General features: G+C 46.8%; 1 long non-coding RNA gene across 1 annotated transcript in view; it reads left to right on the top strand.

Annotated features, from left to right (window-relative positions):
• LOC130284176 (uncharacterized) overlaps nt 1–9,707 on the top strand; it is a 79,432-nt gene that overhangs the window by 2,005 nt on the left and 67,720 nt on the right. Inside the window, exon 2 of the long non-coding RNA XR_008846934.1 lies at nt 9,266–9,438. This is a non-coding gene — a long non-coding RNA (uncharacterized LOC130284176). The remainder of the gene's footprint in view (nt 1–9,265; nt 9,439–9,707) is intronic.

The raw sequence follows: 9,707 nt of genomic DNA, 5'->3' as shown, positions 1-9,707 counted from the left end.
TGATTTGGAAAAAAATGTTTACTACTGGAGTACCCCTTTAAATCACAACTGCCTTGTATATAGTCAGTGGCCAGACGGCCTAAGTTTTGTTATTGTTTGTTTTATTTTCCTGTTTTGGAAGAAAGTAAAACTGGTGGTGACCAGTTGTGCCATACTTGCTGAAGTGGAATGTATTTGTGTGGCAAAATTGCCCATCTAACCAGGAGACAGCGATCCCGTTACACTATGTACTTCTGAGCTGTTTGGACAACAAAGTTAACTTAAAAGTTATGGCAGAATGTACTGTTGTGGGTAATGGTTAAAACGCGTTCATAATAAATGAACACACACTGCACAAGCGGATCTTTTTATACTTTTAAAAAAATGATCCCTTGTTTGTATGCGCACACAGATATCGAAGGAAGAAATTGATTATATCCCTTTTTGGTAATAGCAACAGGTTTTGTGCCTGAAAAGTAAAGAAACAGTGGCTTTTTCTACGCTTTGGGGAGTAGCAACAGGATTGCATCTAGAAAGCACACACCCTATCTGCATGGCTTTTTTTTTATAATTAGTGTAAAACAAAACAAAAAACTGTCACTCTAAACCTATTAAATCAGATTTTCTACAATTATTATATATGTGTGATACTTCTCCTATCTGTGTTGTTCACTGCTTGGTGTCCCTCACAGGGATCTTCACCTAACTCCTGCTATCTAAAATGGCTGCTAAAGCTAGATGCATAGGCTTTTCTAGTGGCTTTGACATCACTCCTACACTTCCTCCTGATTGGCTGGGAGAGCTGTTTGAGATGCATTATGAGATTCCCTGAGTTAATGTGATCCTTCATCCTTCTTGTCACGATGCCGGCTGGCAGGTAGTGGACCCTCTGTGCCAGAGAGGGATTGGCGTGGACCGTGCTAGTGGACCGGTTCTAAGCCACTACTGGTTTTCACCAGAGCCCGCCGCAAAGCGGGATGGTCTTGCTGCGGCGGTAGTGACCAGGTCGTATCCACTAGCAACGGCTCACCTCTCTGGCTGCTGAAGATAGGCGCGGTACAAGGGAGTAGGCAGAAGCAAGGTCGGACGTAGCAGAAGGTCGGGGCAGGCAGCAAGGATCGTAGTCAGGGGCAACGGCAGAAGGTCTGGAAACACTGGCAAAGGACACACAAGGAACGCTTTCACTGGCACTAAGGCAACAAGATCCGGCAAGGGAGTGCAAGGGAAGTGAGGTAATATAGGGAGTGCACAGGTGATAACTCTAATTGGAACCACTGCGCCAATCAGCGGCGCAGTGGCCCTTTAAATCGCAGAGACCCGGCGCGCGCGCGCCCTAGGGAGCGGGGCCGCGCGCGCCGGGACAGAACAGACGGGGAGCGAGTCAGGTAGGAGAGCCGGGGTGCGCATCGCGAGCGGGCGCTACCCGCATCGCGAATCGCATCCCGGCTAGCAGCAGGATCGCAGCGCCCCGGGTCAGAGGACGTGACCGGGGCGCTGCAGCGGAGGAGGTGAAGCGAGCGCTCCGGGGAGGAGCGGGAACCCGGAGCGCTCGGCGTAACAGTACCCCCCCCCTTGGGTCTCCCCCTCTTCTTGGAGCCTGAGAACCTGAGGAGCAGACTTTTGTCAAGGATGTTGTCCTCAGGTTCCCAGGATCTCTCTTCAGGACCACAACCCTCCCAGTCTACTAAAAAAAAATTTTTTCCTCTGACCTTTTTGGCAGCCAAAATCTCCTTGACCGAGAAGACGTCCGAGGAGCCGGAAACAGGAGTGGGAGGAACAGATTTGGGAGAAAAACGGTTGAGGATGAGTGGTTTGAGAAGAGAGACGTGAAAGGCATTAGGGATACGAAGAGAAGGAGGGAGAAGAAGTTTATAAGAGACAGGATTAATTTGACACAGAATTTTGAAAGGACCAAGATAGCGTGGTCCCAACTTGTAGCTAGGGACACGGAAGCGGACATATTTAGCGGAGAGCCATACCTTGTCTCCAGGGGAAAAAACGGGGGGAGCTCTTCTTTTCTTATCCGCGAACCTCTTCATGCGTGAAGAAGCCTGTAAGAGAGAATTTTGGGTCTCTCTCCATATAATGGAAAGGTCACGAGAAATTTCATCCACAGCGGGCAGACCAGAGGGCAAGGGGGTAGGGAGGGGGGGAAGAGGGTGACGGCCGTACACCACGAAAAATGGGGATTTGGAGGAAGATTCAGAGACCCTGAAGTTATACGAGAATTCGGCCCATGGAAGGAGATCTGCCCAGTCATCCTGGCGGGAGGAAACAAAATGTCGCAAATAATCACCCAGGATCTGGTTAATTCTTTCTACTTGTCCATTGGACTGGGGATGATATGCAGAGGAAAAATTTAATTTAATCTTGAGTTGTTTACAGAGAGCTCTCCAGAATTTAGACACGAATTGGACCCCTCTATCCGAGACAATCTGCGTAGGCAACCCGTGAAGACGAAAAATGTGTACAAAAAATTGTTTAGCCAACTGAGGCGCAGAAGGAAGACCAGGAAGAGGAATGAAATGTGCCATTTTGGAGAATCGATCAACGACCACCCAAATAATGGTGTTGCCACGGGAAGGGGGTAAATCAGTAATAAAATCCATACCAATCAGAGACCAAGGCTGTTCGGGGACAGGCAGAGGATGAAGAAACCCAGCGGGCTTCTGGCGAGGAGTCTTATCCCGGGCACAGATAGTGCAGGCTCGCACAAAGTCCCCAACATCCGTCTCCAGAGTCGGCCACCAATAGAAGCGGGAGATGAGTTGCACAGATTTCTTGATGCCCGCATGACCTGCGAGATGGGAGGAGTGACCCCATTTGAGGATTCCGAGGCGTTGGCGTGGGGAAACAAAGGTCTTTCCTGGAGGAGTCTGTCTGATGGAGGCAGGAGAAGTGGAGATCAGGCAGTCGGGTGGAATGATGTGCTGCGGAGGGAGATCAACTTCTGAGGCATCCGAGGAACGAGAGAGAGCATCGGCTCTAATGTTCTTATCGGCAGGACGAAAGTGAATCTCAAAATTAAATCGGGCAAAGAACAGAGACCACCGGGCCTGGCGAGGATTCAGCCGTTGGGCCGACTGGAGGTAGGAGAGGTTCTTGTGGTCGGTGTAGATAATAACAGGAAATCTTGATCCCTCCAGCAGATGCCTCCATTCCTCAAGTGCTAATTTAATGGCTAGAAGCTCTCGATCCCCGATGGAGTAGTTCCTCTCCGCTGGAGAGAAGGTCCTAGAGAAAAAACCACAAGTGACAGCATGCCCGGAAGGATTTTTTTGTAGAAGAACAGCTCCAGCTCCTACTGAGGAGGCATCAACCTCCAATAGGAAGGGTTTGGAAGGGTCAGGTCTGGAGAGCACGGGAGCCGAAGAAAAGGCAGACTTGAGTTGTTTAAAGGAGTCTTCTGCTTGAGGAGGCCAGGACTTGGGATCAGCATTTTTCTTGGTTAAAGCCACGATAGGAGCCACAATGGTAGAAAAATGTGGAATAAATTGCCTGTAATAATTGGCGAACCCCAAAAAGCGTTGGATAGCACGGAGTCCGGAGGGGCGTGGCCAATTTAAGACGGCAGAGAGTTTGTCTGGATCCATCTGTAGTCCCTGGCCAGAGACCAAATATCCTAGAAAAGGAAGAGATTGGCATTCAAACAGACATTTCTCAATTTTGGCATAGAGTTGGTTGTCACGAAGTCTCTGAAGAACCATACGGACATGCCGGCGGTGTTCCTCTAGATTGGCAGAAAAAATTAGGATATCGTCCAGATATACCACAACACAGGAGTACAATAGATCACGAAAAATTTCATTGACAAAGTCTTGGAAGACGGCAGGGGCATTGCACAGTCCAAAGGGCATGACCAGATACTCAAAGTGTCCATCTCTGGTGTTAAATGCCGTTTTCCACTCGTCCCCCTCTCTGATGCGGATGAGGTTATAGGCGCCTCTTAAGTCCAATTTAGTGAAGATGTGGGCACCTTGGAGGCGATCAAAGAGTTCAGAGATGAGGGGTAAGGGGTAGCGGTTCTTAACCGTGATTTTATTAAGACCGCGGTAGTCAATGCAAGGACGTAGGGAGCCATCTTTTTTGGAGACAAAGAAAAATCCGGCTCCGGCAGGAGAGGAGGATTTACGGATAAAGCCCCTTTTTAGATTCTCCTGGACGTATTCGGACATGGCAAGAGTCTCTGGGGCAGAGAGAGGATAAATTCTGCCCCGGGGTGGAGTAGTACCCGGGAGGAGGTCGATAGGGCAATCATAAGGCCTGTGAGGAGGTAGAGTCTCAGCTTGTTTTTTGCAGAACACATCCGCGAAGTCCATATAGGCCTTGGGGAGACCGGTTACTGGAGGAACCACAGAGTTACGGCAAGGGTTACTGGGAACCGGTTTTAGACAGTTCTTAGAACAAGAGGACCCCCAACTCTTGATCTCCCCAGTGGACCAATCCAGGGTTGGGGAATGAAGTTGAAGCCAGGGAAGTCCAAGGAGAATCTCCGAGGTGCAATTGGGGAGGACCAAAAGTTCAATCCTCTCATGATGAGATCCGATGCTCATAAGAAGGGGCTCCGTGCGGAAACGTATGGTACAGTCCAATCTTTCATTATTTACACAATTGATGTAGAGGGGTCTGGCGAGACTGGTCACTGGGATGTTGAACCTGTTGACGAGAGAGGCCAAAATAAAATTTCCTGCAGAACCAGAGTCCAAGAAGGCCACTGTAGAGAAGGAGAAGGCAGAAGCAGACATCCGCACAGGCACAGTAAGACGTGGAGAAGCAGAGTAGACATCAAGGACTGTCTCACCTTTGTGCGGAGTCAGCGTACGTCTTTCCAGGCGGGGAGGACGGATAGGACAATCCCTCAGGAAGTGTTCGGTACTAGCACAGTACAGGCAGAGGTTCTCCATACGGCGTCGTGTCCTCTCTTGAGGTGTCAGGCGAGACCGGTCGACCTGCATAGCCTCCACGGCGGGAGGCACAGGAACAGATTGCAGGGGACCAGAGGAGAGAGGTGCCGAGGAGACGAAACGCCTCGTGCGAACAGAGTCCATATCTTGGCGGAGTTCCTGACGCCTTTCAGAAAAACGCATGTCAATGCGAGTGGCTAGGTGAATAAGTTCATGTAGATTAGCAGGAATTTCTCGTGCGGCCAGAACATCTTTAATGTTGCTGGATAGGCCTTTTTTGAAGGTCGCGCAGAGGGCCTCATTATTCCAGGACAATTCTGAAGCAAGTGTACGGAATTGTACGGCATACTCGCCAACGGAAGAATTACCCTGGACCAGGTTCAACAGGGCAGTCTCAGCAGAAGAGGCTCGGGCAGGTTCCTCAAAGACACTTCGGATTTCCGAGAAGAAGGAGTGTACTGAGGCAGTGACGGGGTCATTGCGGTCCCAGAGCGGTGTGGCCCATGACAGGGCTTTTCCGGACAGAAGACTGACTACGAAAGCCACCTTAGACCTTTCAGTGGGAAACAGGTCCGACATCATCTCCAGATGCAGGGAACATTGGGAAAGGAAGCCACGGCAAAACTTAGAGTCCCCATCAAACTTATCCGGCAAGGATAAGCGTATCCCAGGAGCGGCCACTCGCTGCGGAGGAGGTGCAGGAGCTGGCGGAGGAGATGACTGCTGAAGCTGTGGTAGCAACTGTTGTAGCATAATGGTCAGTTGAGACAGCTGTTGGCCTTGTTGCGCAATCTGTTGTGACTGCTGGGCGACCACCGTGGTGAGGTCAGCGACAACTGGCAGAGGAACTTCAGCGGGATCCATGGCCGGATCTACTGTCACGATGCCGGCTGGCAGGTAGTGGACCCTCTGTGCCAGAGAGGGATTGGCGTGGACCGTGCTAGTGGACCGGTTCTAAGCCACTACTGGTTTTCACCAGAGCCCGCCGCAAAGCGGGATGGTCTTGCTGCGGCGGTAGTGACCAGGTCGTATCCACTAGCAACGGCTCACCTCTCTGGCTGCTGAAGATAGGCGCGGTACAAGGGAGTAGGCAGAAGCAAGGTCGGACGTAGCAGAAGGTCGGGGCAGGCAGCAAGGATCGTAGTCAGGGGCAACGGCAGAAGGTCTGGAAACACTGGCAAAGGACACACAAGGAACGCTTTCACTGGCACTAAGGCAACAAGATCCGGCAAGGGAGTGCAAGGGAAGTGAGGTAATATAGGGAGTGCACAGGTGATAACTCTAATTGGAACCACTGCGCCAATCAGCGGCGCAGTGGCCCTTTAAATCGCAGAGACCCGGCGCGCGCGCGCCCTAGGGAGCGGGGCCGCGCGCGCCGGGACAGAACAGACGGGGAGCGAGTCAGGTAGGAGAGCCGGGGTGCGCATCGCGAGCGGGCGCTACCCGCATCGCGAATCGCATCCCGGCTAGCAGCAGGATCGCAGCGCCCCGGGTCAGAGGACGTGACCGGGGCGCTGCAGCGGAGGAGGTGAAGCGAGCGCTCCGGGGAGGAGCGGGAACCCGGAGCGCTCGGCGTAACACTTCTCCTGTTTGCTACTGTTATTTTAGCAGGTTATGCCAAACCAGACCACCCAAAGTTTGAGTTCTAACTGAACCAAACTTTTAGTAAAGTTCTCAACCGAACTCAGGTACTGTAGGTTTGGTTCTTTAATCTCTAATGTTTATTTCTTTGTGAAATCCAATCCAACCTAATCTAAAACCAAAAATCAGACCCAAAACCAGGTAGCAACTCAAAAAAGAACCATTACTGAAGCTAAAATGGGGAGTCTATGCACATCTCTGGTACATACAGTGTTTATAAATGTCTAGAGACAAAATGTTCTCTTATAAAACTGGAGCACATGTAGGACAGGTCAGACATGGCCCAGAGCTTGCACCATATAATGTAATGATATTAGAGACATTTATTAGAAGTTATGAGACATTTTAAAGAATCTCTTATGTTTTTATTGCGTCAATGCCCGAAACAAGAAATTATTATTTCTCATATGATTTTATATGTCAACCTTACCTGTGTTTTTATTCTATAAATAAACAGACGGTATCATTGCCTAACATAAACCAGAAGAATGTAAAATAATTGGGAAATGTTTACAAAACTTTTCTTGTCTTCTAGTATTTTCCAATTATCATTCACGCACATCTGATAGCCCTCTTTTACCTTACTAACAGCAATTTCCAGAACGAAATGTCTATAATATATCAGTATATCAAAATACTATTTGCGCAAGTGTCTGCATCCTTCTTGTTACATCTGACCGTAACACAATAGATCTGTTATTACTACACTTTGCATTTACAAGATAAGACAAGCAGCTAATCAGGAGCCATAGCTAAAGATTTTAGGAAGGATTTCAGCATGTAGCTTACAATATCATTTCCATTATGAAGCCTTAAAAGTGTAATTCCTCATGTGTCTCCTAACGTGATGATAGTTAAGACGATTCACCGCATCGATGAGGCGTAACTGAACATGACTTGTATGCCCAGCGTTATGATGTCACTTCTGAGAGGAACTGCAGCACGGTCACAATAATGAAGAAGAATGGAGGCATTTGCATTTAATTGCTGTAATTTCATTAATGAATGTTTGAATAATTGTTAGGTTTCTTTCTATTGCAATTCGGAAGATTTCATTTTATGCTTTTTTAATGTGGGATGCAAGGCTAATTACTTTGTTTTTCTGAGCTGTGCAAAATCTTTAGGAGAAAATGATGGGGAAGAGGGAGAGCTGTACAGGACCTAAAATATACTGGAGGGGAGAACCAAAAGGGTGGAAGATGAGGAGCTATGGTTGTACGAGGAATGGTTGTCAGGAAACTGGTAAAATATGATATTTTATAATGTGTTTATAAAATAAAGAAAACCATGGGGGGGGGGGGGGGGCAACATTTATCAAAGTCTTTTTAGAACAAGATGAGTAGTTCAGTTGGCCATAGTAACCAATCCGATTGCTTCTTTCATTTTTTTAAAGGCCTCTGAAAAATAAAAAAAGCGATCTGATTGGTTGTTGTGGGTACCTGCACCTCTCTTTCTCTACACAGATCTTGATAACGCTCTCCAATGGTGTATTGTGTGCACTGTGTGCTGTAGAGACATGAGGCTAAATCTATCAGTTTTACAGAGGGTTTTAATGGGTTAAAGATAAATGGGCCTAAACTGATCTGTTAGGTAAAATTTAATATATTTTTAACATTCAAACATAAAAAAATAAAAATAATAATAATATATATAGTAAATTTGAGTAGCCGTATTTGTCCAGTGATGCAGATCCAAATCAAAGAATGTTGCAGTATCTTGTAATACCTTTTTTATTAGACTATTAGATTTTTGTAGATACAAGCTTTCGGGATTCCTCCCTTCATCAAGTCCAGAGCATATAAATATATATATATATATATATGCAATATATATATATATATATATATATATATATATATATGTATTGTGATGACTCGCTCTTCCATACAGGTGGGTGTGGTTGCAGTATAGAGGCACGGAAACAGGGCTTTCAAATCAAAGTTCAGTGTTTTATTCACACTTGGCACACAGCAAACAGTCTTAAATGCCGAACAAAGGAAAAAGTTACAGAAAGTCCACCTGCGTTCCTTAGGTGTTTGTCCACACCTGAGTTCATGCCATGCAGCGTCAAACAAGTCTTTTCCAGGCCTGCAAGCAGTCTGCTCACCAACTTCCAAGCTCTCAGGGATGAACTCCACTCTCAGCTCTCTCTGGCAGTGTGAGCTGCAACTAGCAAATCCCCCTCAGCTGGTGAGTCAGCCTAGCTTTAAAGCCAACAAAAGATGGCCTGGATTGTGGGGAATGGCCCACACCCTACACTTGACCATTCCCAGTAAGAGCGGTCCTGGGTTGGCCTTCCAGCCATACTATGGCCCCAGTGTCGGTCTGCATAGCAGCACAGACACTGAATAAATACTGTCTCTTACTTCACCAAGGCCAGGAGCCTTAGTGACACATATCGAGAGAGAGAGAGAGAGAGAGAGAGAGAGAGAGAAAGAGAGAGAGAGAGAGAGAGAGCTCATATATATATATATATATATATATATATATATTTACTAATCCCCCATTTCCCTTCTTTGTTTTGCCTTGTTGCCCTTGGTTATAAGTGACCGTCTTGAGCATATACTTGAATGGTTGAGCATGCTCTATATATGTTCCACATTGATGTCTTTGTCTTGATACATATAGACTGAAAAGCAGTGGAAGACATGTTCATTGATAGCAGATACACATTTCAAAGGTAACGTCAATTTACCATTGAAATTCATTCTAATTGTCTTCCAATATTTTTATTTTTACAGCACAGTTTTACAAAGTTCGTTCTGAGGAAGCTCAGAGTTCCATGGTGAGATATATGGTCCTCTGTGGACTTTCTCCCAGTAATGGCAGGAGGCATACGCATTTGCTGGACCATTCAGGGACACATATAGTTCAAACAAGGCTGCATTGTCATGTGAGAAGAAGGAAAGTCAAGGTAAGGCATTTTCTGCTGACTGGAGAGGACAGTTTATTCCCACCAGCAGATTGCCTCTATTATCATCCTCAAACTTGTTATCCTTTTTGTTTAGGTATTTATTCTGGAATTAAAATAAATGTTTGTGTTTTCAATTAATGTTTGTGTCTAAAGTCCAGAGTCTAAATTCATTTCTGGTATCTGATGAAATAATTTGAGGAGCTGATGAAATTGCCTTGTGTACTACTAAGATATTAAATGGGCACTGTCATATCCAAAAGCTTTGTATA

This window comes from Hyla sarda, chromosome 8 (assembly GCF_029499605.1).
Source record: "Hyla sarda isolate aHylSar1 chromosome 8, aHylSar1.hap1, whole genome shotgun sequence".
Lineage (NCBI taxonomy): Eukaryota > Metazoa > Chordata > Amphibia > Anura > Hylidae > Hyla > Hyla sarda.
The sequence above is the reverse complement of the archived record's forward strand: the minus strand, read 5'-3'. Positions and strand labels throughout refer to the sequence as shown.